General features: G+C 39.0%; 1 long non-coding RNA gene across 1 annotated transcript in view; it reads left to right on the forward strand.

Annotated features, from left to right (window-relative positions):
- LOC139082919 (uncharacterized) overlaps positions 1-13,026 on the forward strand; it is an 87,419-nt gene extending 74,393 nt beyond the window's left edge. The window contains exon 3 of the long non-coding RNA XR_011539281.1: positions 5,753-13,026. This is a non-coding gene — a long non-coding RNA (uncharacterized lncRNA). The remainder of the gene's footprint in view (positions 1-5,752) is intronic.
- The last annotated feature ends 1,149 nt before the right edge of the window (positions 13,027-14,175 follow it).

Here is a 14,175-nt window from a genome sequence, read left to right on the forward strand (position 1 = left end):
TTGTATGTCATCCATTAGTGATCTATTTGGCTATTCTCAATTACTGAAGAAATGTCGTGGGTCAACGAGATAATCAATCAATTACATACTATTTAAACAATAACAAAAATGAAGAGTATGTATCTTATGAAAAGTGGTCGAAGATATACAGAAATAGATGTCATTATAAATGCTCTTAATATTAACCAAGAAAGAGAAAGAGTATATATACACTTATATATATAGAAGTGCATAAAAAGGTGACAGGCAGAATCTGTGTCAAGCTTTAACAAGACTTACTGTTACAGAGATAGGATAGTTGGATATGGGATGGGTAGACATCAGGAAGAAAATTTTCATCATTTGCTGTACATAACTTGGTAATGTTTGAAGTATTTTCATAAAAAGAAACCAAATTGGAAAAATATCCACCAAAATGTTCGGACTGTTTATCTGTATCTATTATAACCATAGATATATTTTTTGTTACTGTGTGTTTTAGCTCAGGTTCTCCTAAAAGCACAGTCTCAGGGAAAAACTTGCACTCAGGTAGTTTACTTGGGAGGCGAAACCAGAAGTTGGAGTGAGGGCAGAGTGAGACAGAAAAGGTGGAAAAGCTGATATAAAGATACCTCTGTGGGAGACAGGTGCTCTATCCCACTGGAACTGCCTGAGAAATGTTCAGAATGTCTTCCTGAAGGACCATTGGTTGGAACATTTATCCATTACCTCCCATCCTTCTTTGGTTGATGGTTGACTTCCTGTGCTTCTAGGTCATGGTTACACAAGGGCTGAGTGGGTTCCTGCAACTTTGCAGAAGTTCTGGGGCCAAAATCAAAGAAACACGCCTTAGATGCTTGAGGGATGATGCTGACAACCCAAGGGGAGCCTGAGCTTGTTCACTGATGGGAATGGCAGCTATGGGTACAATCAGCAATGGTCCAAAGGGATGCGATTCCATTCCATTATCCTTTTCTTTTGTTTTGCATTTCCCAGTTTTTCATCATGAATAGTTATTCTTTGTAAAGGGAAATAAACTGCATTCTGAAATCTTGGTAAAATCTTGGTTAAAAAAAATCTTGGTTCCTTCTCAGTTACAGGAAGAAAGGATTATGGAGCATCATTCATTTAAATATGTTACTGCAAACTTTAAAACTGCTTCAAATACCTACAGATTTTACAAATTGATTGTGGGGTCATTAATTAAGTACACTGACAAGGAAACAGGCTTGCCAAGATACAATGTCTAACAGTGGATCATTTTGAAAATCACTACAAAATATAAATGCTAAATCGAAAATGTTAAGAAAAACGTGATTAAAAGTGGGTTTACTGTTTGTATTCCATTATTTTATTCCACAATTCTTCACTGGTTAGAGCTATTTTTATTATTTTCTGTATGCTTCTTCAAATGGGAATGACCTACTCAGCAACATATATTGGCCCTGATATGGAGGAAACCTCCAGGATTTGGCATCTTTTCAAGGCCTCAGTAATGAACCAGTCTTTGAGCGTTGACTTTTTTCTACTTCTTCCTTCCCCAATAACCAATCTTGATGTGCATTTTTGTTCTGATATAGCCACTTATTTATCTATTCCTTTATTCAACCAATAAATATCTATTGAATTCTTGCTGTGTTCTGAGTTTTGTTCTAAGAGTTGAGCTCAAGTGGTGACTAAGGTAGACATGGCCGCTATCTTCACAGACCTCTCAGCTTTCTATAAACTGAACAATTTTATGGACCATCTCAGATTTGCCACAGCACTGCTTATCTACCTGTCACCTTGGCTCTTCCTGACTAAGGTTTTTTTTGACAAGATTTACTTAACTCAAGTTGCCTTAAGGACATAACCCTCTCTGTTTGGGACAGTTATGGCCATGGAATTTTCCTACTGCAGCAAAGTAACTTAATTTTCCATACGGTTCTGTGACAGTGAAGGAATTTAACTTCACTAGTTGTCGGAAAATGTATAGTCAAAGCCATATATTTACCTGAACAGCATATAAATATTTACTCTAACAAGGAATCCTCTTCTTTAATATATGCCTCATAAGATGGAGAATGATAAAAATCTTTTAAATTCCAGCAAAGAGCTTGTTTCAGGAACATGCCACATTGACTTTCTCCATGTTAATATGGGCTCTATACTTTACTTACTAGCTGATGTTGTCTCCAGTGCTGGATGTGAACTTGTCTGTACTTACAGCAGAACCTAGTAACTGTGAAGAACCTACCACGGTCCCCTCTGCCATTTCTTTTTCAGGAAATGTCTTTCCCTAACTGGGCCTAGCTTCAAAGGGACAGCCGGGACATTCTCTCCAGACCTCAACCTGTATTTTTAAATGCATATGTCATCTCTGCCTAGCGCCTTTCTGATAGCAGAATATCCTCCATCTGCTTGCATTTGGCACTGTGGTTTCCCTCTTATGTGACAAGGTCTTCAGTCTCTGTTTCATGACTTGAAATTCTCCTAGATGAATCTGTAGGGCTTTAATTTTTGCCCTACCTTTCCCTAAACTACCTGAAGTAGATACTAATTTTTTTAAAAGCATGCTTTTTGGTGAGGAAGATTGGCCCTGAGCTAACATGTGATGCCAATCTTTCTTTTTTATTTTTCTCCCCAAAGCCCGCCAGTACATACTTGTATATTATAGTTGTAGGTCCTTCTGGTTATGCCATGTGGGGCACCACCTCAGCATGGCTCAATGAGCAGTGCATAGATCCGTGCCCAGGATCTGAACAGGCGAAATCCTGGGCCACTGAAGCAGAGCACAGGAACTTAACCACTCGGCCACAGGACTGGCCCCAAAACTAATTTTTTTAAGCAATTCAGAAACATGTAAATCTCTAAGTTTCAAATTAAACTGTAACTGCAATAAAGGGTTTTGCCTTAAAATGCTGATAAGTTTAAAACTTTTCACAAAATAAGACAGTATGGTGTCAGATTTACGTTGCGTTCTAAATATTTGTTGAAGAAACATACACACAAGCTTCAATACATTTTAATAGGCTACTGAATTCTATTTCCTTGGTTTACATATGCTAAATAACAAACTCACAACAGGAAGGACGTCTTTATTCTTTTAATTCATTAAGCAAGAAAAAGAAAGTTGTAAGGGAACTTAAAAGGAAAATAAAACAGCACTAAGAGTTACCTAACATGTATAGTTCACTCTTTGAAGCCTTGTTTTTGGCTATGAATTCCCTTAGTTGTCAGTTCTTCATTTAGCATTTAATTTTCCCAGCTTTCGTTCAGCCATTCTTTGAATAAACATTTCAGTATGTGTTGCCCCCAGTCACTGATTTAGGTGCCATGGTAAAAGGCATGATTCCAGCCGTCTAGGAGCTTAGAAGATAGAAAGCAAGATGGTTTATAAACCAGAACTTGAAACGTGACATAACAATGGTGATATCAAGTCACTCATTCATTCGTTCATTTGTTAATTTAGTATTTGGTTCTTTAATTAATATTTTGGAATTCACTCTAAATATCATATGTTAGCACTACAAAGACAAATAAGACTCCATTTATAGCATCAAGTAACTGAACGATCTATGGGAAAAAACAGACATAAAAATAAAAAAAAATAATGCGTCAAATATGGTAACACGGATATGCACAAAGCATTATGGGAGAAAAGAGAAAGGGAATTTATCCTTGTATGGGAAAGAATCTGGGAAAATTTTCTAAATGATACCTGAGGGAAGAGAAAGGAGAAGAAATGTCACGGCGTGAAACACCACATGAACGGAGGCAGAGGCATAGAACTAGATGAACTGTGGGAGAAGTCACAAACACTTTAGTGTTTCTGAAACGTTATGCATGAAAGAGGAAGCGGCGAGTGAGGCTATAGGTGCGGGGCCTGGTTAATAGAGGGGAGATACGTCACTTTATAGATCTTAAAATCTCATCTATAAAAACGTGGAACTTTGGAAAGCTCTTAAGAGAGGAAGTGCTGTCATCACATTTTTGTTTCAGAAAAGCTTTGTTTCAGATGCTAGTGGTAGGAAGGAAGCTGGCTCTTCCATTATAGAGTCATTATAAAGCAAGTCATAGAGATGATGAGGGAAGGGCTGTTTAGGAAAGTATAGGGGAGATAACTTTGCTCATCAGTTGGATGGGGGATGTTACTGAATTTGAAGGATTAAGGCTGGGCGGATGATGGTGCCACCAATGGAGGCTAAATGAAGAGGATCTAGTTGGAGTTGGAATTTTCAGTTTGATATGTTCTCAATTTGAGTTTCAGTGGAGACTTTCATCAAGGAGTGGAATATATGGGTTGATTTACAATCATGAGCATATAGGTGGTGATTGAAATCATGAAACTGAAGAGACTCACGTAGGGAAGGTCTGTGCTGGGAAAGAGCAGCGGGAATGGGATCAGGCCTAGGGTGAAGCACCAACGCCTAAGGAGGGGGCAGAGGGAGAAGACCTCATGCAGGAGAAATGAGAGGGTTTGGTAGAGGAGTGGGGTGAGCAGGTGTGTGTAGGACCACCAAAGCCAGGCTCAAAGAGAATTTAACGTTCTCATCAGTTTTTCTTGTGCCAGTATGTTCAATTAGATAAAAACTGAAAAATAACCAATTAATGTTTCACTGGTGACCATGGTTTAATCAATTTCAGTAGCATTCTGGAGATATTTGTCATACTTTGAAGGAAGAAGAGACAGGCAAAGGAAGAAGTGAAGACAGATAGCAGGCTGTGTTATTCTGAGAAGCTTGAGTGAGGAGGGGAAGGTAGAGTGTAGATAGTATTTAGAGAAAGATGTCTATTTAAGGGAGAGCTGTTGTTCTTCTGGACACTAGAAGCATCCAGTTCTTAATATACTGATGAGTCAGCAGTGGAACACGTAAGTAAGGTATAAACCAGCAACAACTGGTAAAATGGGAGGAGATGTGAAAAAGTATACAGCTGAAATGGGCCTAGGTATGAGACTAAAGGGAAAGCTGTGCTGAGTGTATGTTTGGAGTAGGGCAGTGGGAACTGACAGATCATGCCTGAGGGATTACACTAGGAAGGTACTAGCTCAGTGGTAGTTCTGAGGGAGCAAGGAGGAGATTTTTCTACAGTGGACAAGCAGCGTCTTCACAGAGAAAATATGCTGCATGTGGGTCTTTAAGGAACATGAGAAATAAATTCCTGTTTTGTCAATACAACATGTATTTATTGAGAATTTGCAGTGTGCGTGACATGGGTTTTGCCCTCAATGTGGTTACATTTAGGTGAGATGAAGAACATTTAAGGAGAAGTGTACAGCATGCATGAAGGGACAAGAGGACGCTAATTCTTGGTCTAATAGGGTTCGCCTCAGCTCTGTAATAGCATTCAAGGGGAGAGTTAGATCTTTCTGTGGACAGGACAGGGGAAAGTAACAGTAATCAAATTTGCACTTTAGTATGCTGACTCTGGTAGGAGCAGAGGGAACATGTTGGAGGGAGGTAAAACTGGAGACAGATCCACTCTCAAAAGTGCATTGCAACGTCCAGAAAGAAGATGATGAAGATCTGAAATAAGGTGATATCAACTGGGATACGTTAATTCCACAAGTATTTATTACAGGCCTATTTTTTTAGACATTGTGTTCATTTTAGAAAAGAGTCAGATATGTGTGAGTGTGTGTGTACACATGTACATTTTTAAGGATATATATGTAAACAGTCAAATCATTCTAGTTATATAATCAGATACATCTCTAGCTTTGCTGCAGCAACAAATTAATTGTGGTTCGGCTTCAGGCCGCAGTTCTGCTTCATGTGTCTTCTCCTTCTAGGTCCCGGGCCGAAGTTGCAGTCCCTCTCCAGCATCTGCCATGAGAACACAGAGGAGTGTGGGCCTCCTCAATTCCTGCTGTCATCCTCCACACATATCCCAATACAGCCTTCCTTTAGCCTTAGATCCATTTCAGCTGTTCTCTTCTCCATGCCTCCTCTGCAGAAGCAAGACAGGAAAGAAGCATGAAAGCTGTCAGAATCTCATGATTCCCCCTTGAAGCTTCTGCTCGGATGTGAACCTTGCCACCTCTACTCACATTTGTTGACTGAGGCAATCTCCCACATTCGTGCAGATCTGCCTTATAGAGTGGTGATAATCAAAACTCGTGAACACCTGGTATGGCGTGGACACTGACCAATCGGAAGAGGTGCCCTGGCAGAGGGCCTAGTGGCCCCTTGCTGTGGCCCATTTCATTATGTAGTTGCTGATGTAGACGAGGTTCTAGGGGATCCAGAGGAGAGGCTGGAATAGCTCAGGTGGTGTGGGACTCTGGGGGCCTCAAGACTGTGGGTATTTACCAATCAGTAGAAAAGGATTCGGTATTTAAACAATCATTTAAGCTGCATTGGTGTGTCCGGGATGACTATCCACCTTGTAAGTATATGTGTGTGTGTATAGGCAGGTTGCATGTGGCAATAAAGAAAACAGCATCCTAGGATTATTCCTGATTTCTGACTTGAATGATGACTTAGTGTGCTGATGGAGAATACGAAAGAGACAAGGCAGGAGGGAAATGATTAGGAGAAAGATGGTAAATGATCTTTGGTTGCATATTAAGTGTAGATGAGCTAAAAAGTTCAGTTGTTGGTTAATTATGTCAGTCAGACCTCAGAGTTCTTGCTGGAGACAAATTCTACTTTGTGTAATTGTCCGGATGCAGATCACCCAGACACGAAATGAAGAAGGCATAAATGAAAAGATTAATATGTTTGTACAAAGGAAAACACACAATTTATGAATATCAAACATTTAACAAACCTTGTAATAAAAGCCACGTGACACTTGAAGAATGTAATATGAATGACATGCCAACTTCTCATTATTTTAGCATATAAGGAACATACAATCTAATAAAAGGAACAATATCAAGAGAAAAACATTTTACACATACTAATGCATGTAGACGTTTGGTAAAATAGTGTTTATTTATGGATATTTAGACGGAGGAAATGACCATGCAGATTTATGAAAAGGTTTCAGAAACGCCCCTAAAACATCAAGCAATTTTCAAAACGACATTTTTAACAGTTTGTAGGTAAGTTACTGAAATGCAGATAAACTTAACTTCTCTATATTTTGAAAACGTAAAGAAAGAAAACACAAATTGTAGTAAAAATTGTGGATTTTAAGAGTCATATCTACACTTTAAAATGGAAAAATGAAACTGTCGGTGCCTCTATGTCCACTCAGTCTACTATGTGCCTGGACCAACAGCCGATCTGGTGCGTCTATACGTTATCTCTGTGTGTAGCCACAGTGCAATTATCTGCAAAGCAAAGCAAAAGATTCATCTCCCTGACTTCTCTGCCACAAAAACTCAAATATTTACTCTAACCTTTGGAATATATTTGCATAATGAATTTATTTTGTAGCCATTTTTAATGGAATAGAGAGAAAAACAATAATTATATCAGCTGTGAGATTTGCATGTCAATGTTGAATGAGGTCAGGAAAGAAATGGCCATGTCTGCCGTATGTCAGAAATTTGAAGGAAGAGATTCTGAAAATTATCTGGATTTGGGTTTTTGGTTTTTGCTGATGAGCTATAAAGGGAAATTAAAATGTATCTCACAGTTCTCAAGTTCCTCTTTAAAATTCAATACAGCGGGAATTGGCATAAAATGTTCTTTCTCTAGAAGGCATGTTACTTTGTATTAAACATTTGTATTTCACCAGATAGGTTGTGCTTTGGAAAGAATGTCTGGAAAACCCTCCCAGGGTCCATGATCTTGTGCTTTGACACTCAACCCATTTGCAGATTTCCACAGCAGACGAATGTCAGACTACAGTTATATTATTTTACCCTATGTGATACAGATCCATAAATGCTTTCCTGGGAATATCTGAATAGGAAAATTACTCCAAACAAAATCAAGAGATAGTATTTGCAAATTTTTAAAAAAGCAAAATAATCAGTTTTTAAAGTTTCAACACACTTCTGCTTCTAGGTAGGTGTGGTTATTTTACTGTTAAATTGTTTTTTTCCTTAAGTTATTCAAAGAAAATTACCTAAATTTTCTTTTTAATGCCCCATGTGATTTTCTATTTTCTATTATCTTGAATCTATGTGTTGATCTGGAGGAAATACATAAAACCTTAGATTATTTTAATTTTACTTAGAAAATTTAACTCCATCCTGACAAATGTGTTGGAGTTGAAATAATAGAGTCTAAATATAATAAAAATATCATGTATATTAAACTGGTTTCCAAGATAATGGTTCTCAATTTTCAGATGATGAAATTAAGGGAGTGAAGTAATTTGCCCAAGGACGCAAAGCTATTAGGAGACAAAAGCAAATTTGATCCCTGGGCTGCATGACTGGAAAGCCCCACTCTGTTTCCAGCACCCTTCACTTCTCATAAGGGCCCCTGAGCTGTCTTCTCTCACCAGCCTTCAAGGAAGCTGCACAGCTTTCACGAAGTACCTTCATCTTTTGGAAAGACACAGAGTAAGTCCTTCCCAAAATAGATAGATTGGGTTCACAGCAAGCTGTAATGAAATCCTAGAAATCAGTGTTCACTAAAGCTTCACAGCCCTTAGCCCTCTGCCTGCCTTGACGGTACACAATGCAGCGAAGCTTGCCTCCTCACTGTCCTCCTTTTGAACATGGTTGTAGCGACAAGGCCATGCTTTTGGGTGCAAGCTGTGACCATGAAATTGAAACAAGCTAAATAACCTACAAGGAACCGTTCCAGACCCAGCTCCTTTTGAAACATTGGCATTGACTAAAATTAATCTATTTTCTGAGCCTGTTGTTAGCAGGGTGGCCAAGAAAGTCTCTGCAATCTTCTGGCCTGAAAAAAAGAAGAAAAGTGAATTTTATTGTTCAATGTGAGTCTTCAACCTTGGTCTGGTCCTGTAACAGTTTCTCCCTATTTATTCTTATTTGCTTTTTTTTTCTTGGTGAGGAATATTGACCCTGAGAGCTAACATCTGTTGCCAATCTTCCTCTTTTTGCTTGAGGAAGACTGTCGCTGAACTAACATTTGTGCCAATCTTCCTCTATTTTGTATGCAGGATGCTGCCACAGCATGGCTTGATGAGTGGTGTGCAGGTCCATGCCCAGGATCCGAACCTACAAACCCTGGGCTGCCAATGTGGAGCACACAAACTTAATCACTATGCCACAGGGCTGGACCCCACTTATTTATTCTTGTTAGCATGGAGCTCTCATAATCATTCCATCTTGGATGCCATACAGTTGAAATATCAACCTGGATTCAGTAGGTGGAGAAATGTTTATGGTTAAAAAACTATGTGCTGGGGCTAGCCCCGTGGCTGAGTGGTTAAGTCTGCACGCTCTGCTGCAGGCGGCCCAGTGTTTCGTTGGTTCGAATCCTGGGCGCGGACATGGCACTGCTCATCAAACCACACTGAGGCGGCGTCCCACATGCCACAACTAGAAGGACCCACAACGAAGAATATACAACTATGTACCCGGGGGCTTTGGGGAGAAAAAGGAAAAAATAAAATCTTTAAAAAAAACAAAAAACAAAAAACTACGTGCTTAGAAAATCCTGTGTTGCATGGGCATGCCGTGAAAGATGAGTCTAATTAATCTGACCAATGGTGTTCTGACCACCTCCTGCTCGCCCCGCTGGAAGACTCTCATGCCCTAAATTGTACAAAGTGGTCAAACATATGACACCTGACACCGGACTGATGAGATGGGCAGCAGTTATTAGTCACATACATGCACAGCCCAGGGGAGGAGCACACAGCAGCATGAGCCAGAAGGGGCCTTGTAGTCACACAAGGATGGGATGTCCCCAGGTTGCCACGGGAGGTTGCGATTTGCTTCTTTGAGTAAATTGATGGATTAGCAGAGAAGTGAAACCTATTAGGTTGCAGAGGAACCACTGAGGACCAGGTGTGGTGCAGCTAGTCTGGCTAATAGGGGAAATAGTAGGGCGGGGAGCCTTTCCCTTTGGGTGGGGGAATTTCTGCTGAGAGCAGCGGAACACACAGTTAGGCCTTTGTGACCCTTTATGAGGCTCAAATGTGTCAAAGCAGAGCTTGAAATTTTAGGTCTTATGATACAAATATCTGCAATAAAAATTTCCTACCACATAGAGCTCAGAGGGAAATAAATGAAACAAATATGTGAAAATACTTAGTCAAATGAAATGTGTTTTTAAAATCTTTAGTTGCTCCTATATGCCTTATTAGAAAACTTTAAAGTTTAATTCTTTGTTTATATTTATGATATCATCTATATAGTAGTTTGTTAATAAGAAGTGTACAATATACTTTAAATCTTATTTATCGGTTTTCCTCTGCTATCCTCCTTGCCATTAAGGAAGTGTTCAGTATATATAGCATTGCTGTTTATAATGGCTATCCTTCATCAGGTTAGATTCAAAATGGATTGTGTGGGTTGTGCAAGCAGTATTATAAAAAGAGAAATGGAACAAGGAAGTCAAGATAGTGATGGCCTACAAAGTTCAGGAGTCCTCAAGACCACTTAGGCTCAATAATTTGCTAGAATGATTCACAGAACTCAGAAAAACCAGTATACTCATGATCATGATTTATTACACCAAAAGGATATGGGGTAAACTCTGCCAAGGAAGGGAGCACATGGCAGTGTCCTGGAGTACCAGGTGTGAGCCTCCACAAGACCTCTAAACATGGAGCTGCAATGATGGCACCTATTTCTCCAGCAACAGCACATGAAAAATCCATGTAGAGTATTGCCAACAAGGGAAGCTCACTCCAGCTTTGGTGTCCAGAGGTTTTATTGGGGTTTGGTCATGTACATATGGGTGACTATCTTCATAGTTGACCCTAGTCTCCAGCCCCTTCAGGGGTTGAACTGATAAGACTCCCATCATAGATCACAGTATTATCGTGGACAATCTGCATGTCCCAAAGCCCCCAGGCAAACAAAATCACTCTTGTCGGGCACAGGACATTCCAATGTCTTAGAGGTTGTGTCCCAGGAGCCAAGGGCAAGGACCACATCTCTTTTAAGGCAAGGTTAGTCCTTTACTGCACACTGGCATTTTTTCTAGTTCTAGCACTAATTTACTACCTCTCATAGCATCAGACATGGGTTTCCTCACTGCAAAATAAGAGGGCTGGATCAGCGTTTTTCACATGTAAGTTTGAGGAGGATTAGGAGATTTTTAGAATTGCTGGAGAAATTAATGAGCGTGGAGAAAGAGAAGGCTACTGGGAAGCTGCCTCAAGCAGAGCAATTCAAAGCAACTTATGTAGTGGACTTTAACCTCCTGTTTAATAGAAAAAAGGTATTCTTGTAATCACTTAGAAGTAGAAAATTCCGGGAAATACATGGTTTCTAAGGTTTCTTCCAATTCTAGTGTTGGAGGACAATATATTTTTAAGAAGGGCAATCTGTTGTCAGATAATTATTTGCAGACTTTATATTTTAATAGAATAGTATGAAGATACAAATATTTTTTCAATTCTGAAGTTATTATTACCACTTGTAATTTCTTCCAGAGCAGCATATGATTATTCATGTTCATAATAATAACATTCTTTGAATAGTGGTAGTTATATAACATAAATGCTTTAATTTCTCTTCAGATATTATCTTGAATCTATTAAGTGCTGTTTTTTCATTTTCCAGATGAGTATTGGTTTTTAAGTAAATAAGAATCCTCTGTAGTAGAAGTACAATAAACAAGTGTGAGTATTGAATGCTTCTGTAAGAGACATATTACATCCTAGTAAATTATTAGAAAACATCAAATGAATTTTAACTGGACACTTTGACATAGACTAAAGAATCAGAAGACAGGAGAGAATCTTTGTATTATCTGTTCCAACCCCATTCGTGAACTATATCAGTGGAAAAGTGGGTCTGGGTCATTGTTCCATCAGTTCCTTAGTTTTTTCCACGTAATTCAGATAACTCAGAATCCCAAGATATTTTATTTGTAAACTAAGAAGATTTTGACATATTTATGTCTATCAGATTTGCAACCTACAGCACCAGGATTAGGCAAATAATGAATTCCTTGATCCAAAATTTGAAAGACATCATCCTGAGGATGCCTAGGCTAAGCATTAGCTGACTTGGGTGTTAGTTCCAGCTCTGAAACATGAATTCTCTGACTTTGGGTACCACATCACCCCCTTCTCATCAACCTTTCATGCGTCTATTGAGGAGATTAAGCTGAGTCCCCAGGTTAGTGCAGTGTTGTGATTGCCTGGTCTTTTATAGTCTAGCAAAGTGTTAGACATTTACTACCAAAAACCTCAGGATGTGTCTTTTCCTTATTTTGTGAGAAATCATTTCACTGCAGCTTAATCACTTGTCAGTGATTGCCTCATACAGGGCAGCCAAGTGGGTTCAAGGTCTGCTAGAACGCCACTTGTACGATTCTATATATTTTATACAGTTCTAAAGCTTCTTTGCTTCTGTCATAAAAATCTATTTGACTGTATAAAAGGCTCAGCATTTATTTTCCAATTCATTTGACCTTTAAGAACAACAAGCATATGCCCAGTTTCACCTCTTCTATTAAATTACTACTCTGAAGGGCATGCATTTGCATTGCTGCCAATGATTACTAAGAAACTATGCTGTATGGGTCCAAGGCCCTACAATGTCATTGTGTATGGAATGTAGGCTGTGACATCACTTTGTGCCATGCTCATGATGCGTCAGTCCTATTTTGTTCCATAGCTGGCTGGAAGTGTGGAGATAAGAACGAGTAATGCCTACGGTGTTACCTGATCTAGTGGGGGCTGTTATGGAACCACACCACTATTATGTTCTACAGAAGGGATCATCTCACTGTAATGGGATAACATCTTTGCAACAGTTGCTCCCAAGCTCTACATCCGTCTTGTTTGTAAGCAGATGGGCTTGTACATATGGATAAAATCACTAATTAAGTTTTAATCTGCAAAGGGCATCGCCCGTTCCAACCTCCCTGCAAAAAATACAGTTTGACTTAAAACACGAATGTGAAAAACCAGCATGCCCAGATGAGAATTCTTCTTTGAAAGCAAAATAATTGCATCTTCTCTGAATGTATTAGCAAATAACCAATAAAAAACACAATTCCGTGTGGAGACCTGCAATCAATAACCAATACTTTAATTTCCACCAAGTTATTCCACATTAGCAAGAAGTTCTGTGTTTTCCAAGCTGTATCATAAAAAGCTTACATTTAAGCTAAAATCGCCACAGTAATTAAAATGCACAGTACATTCTGGGTTCATATTTGAATGAGAGATTTTTCAACCAACCTAAAATAAAACAAATCAATTTGGAAACCATCTGGGTAAAATTAGACCTCAGGAAATGACAGTACAAGGTGGACCCTTAACACTGCCATGGTTCACAGTGGTTCTCAGAAAGATCTACTGTCAGAGATAAGCAACACTTAACCTTTACGTAGACTAGGCTTTCTCAACCCTGGATAAGTCTTATCACCTGTGCAAATTAAAGTACATACTAATGCCTAAGCCCCATTACGGATATCTTGTTTTAATCCATCTGTTGTGGGGTCCAGGCACTGGCATTTTTAAAAGTTCTTCAGGTAATTTTAACACACAGTTTGGATTCAGGCTCCCTGACCAGATGAACTTATTGTGATCAAATTTCCGTTTTTCCCATTACGTAGTAAGCAGCAAATTACATCTCCCATTTTCCTTGATTCTGGAAATTGTGTTACCAGTTAATTTACACATTGCACATGGGCTTTTAGAACATGTTGTTAAAATAACAAAATATTTTCTTAATGTCTCTCTAAAAATTTCACCAAAATGTTAACATTCTCAAGTATTCTTGTGAGCTAATAATGGGTGCTTTCTTCTTTAGATTTTCCTCTTGAGGATCTTGTCTTGCACTCTACAAAACTAGAGAAGGAGCGAGAGAGGCATAAAATAATTTTTACCAAGTAGATGTTTTTAGTGCAACATTGTATAATTAAATTTTTATAGTAAACTTCAGAGTTTTGAGATGGAGCAAGAATAGAGGGAACAATGAGCAGGAGGGGCTGTTTCAGTGGCATCACAGTGTTCCCAGGGCTGGTGGACCATGGTAGGAAGTCATCTTGTTGAATAAATAAATAAATTAGTGAATGGATGAATGAACGGTAGGCCTGGAGAGTTAGAGGGAAAAACTTCAGTTTATGAAAGCTTAGATGTAGGAAGCTTCTGGCGAGGAAAACGTTGAGATAGAGCTCTGCCTCCATGTACCTGTGAACTAGTGGAATC

This window comes from Equus przewalskii, chromosome 1 (genome assembly GCF_037783145.1).
Source record: "Equus przewalskii isolate Varuska chromosome 1, EquPr2, whole genome shotgun sequence".
NCBI lineage: Eukaryota > Metazoa > Chordata > Mammalia > Perissodactyla > Equidae > Equus > Equus przewalskii.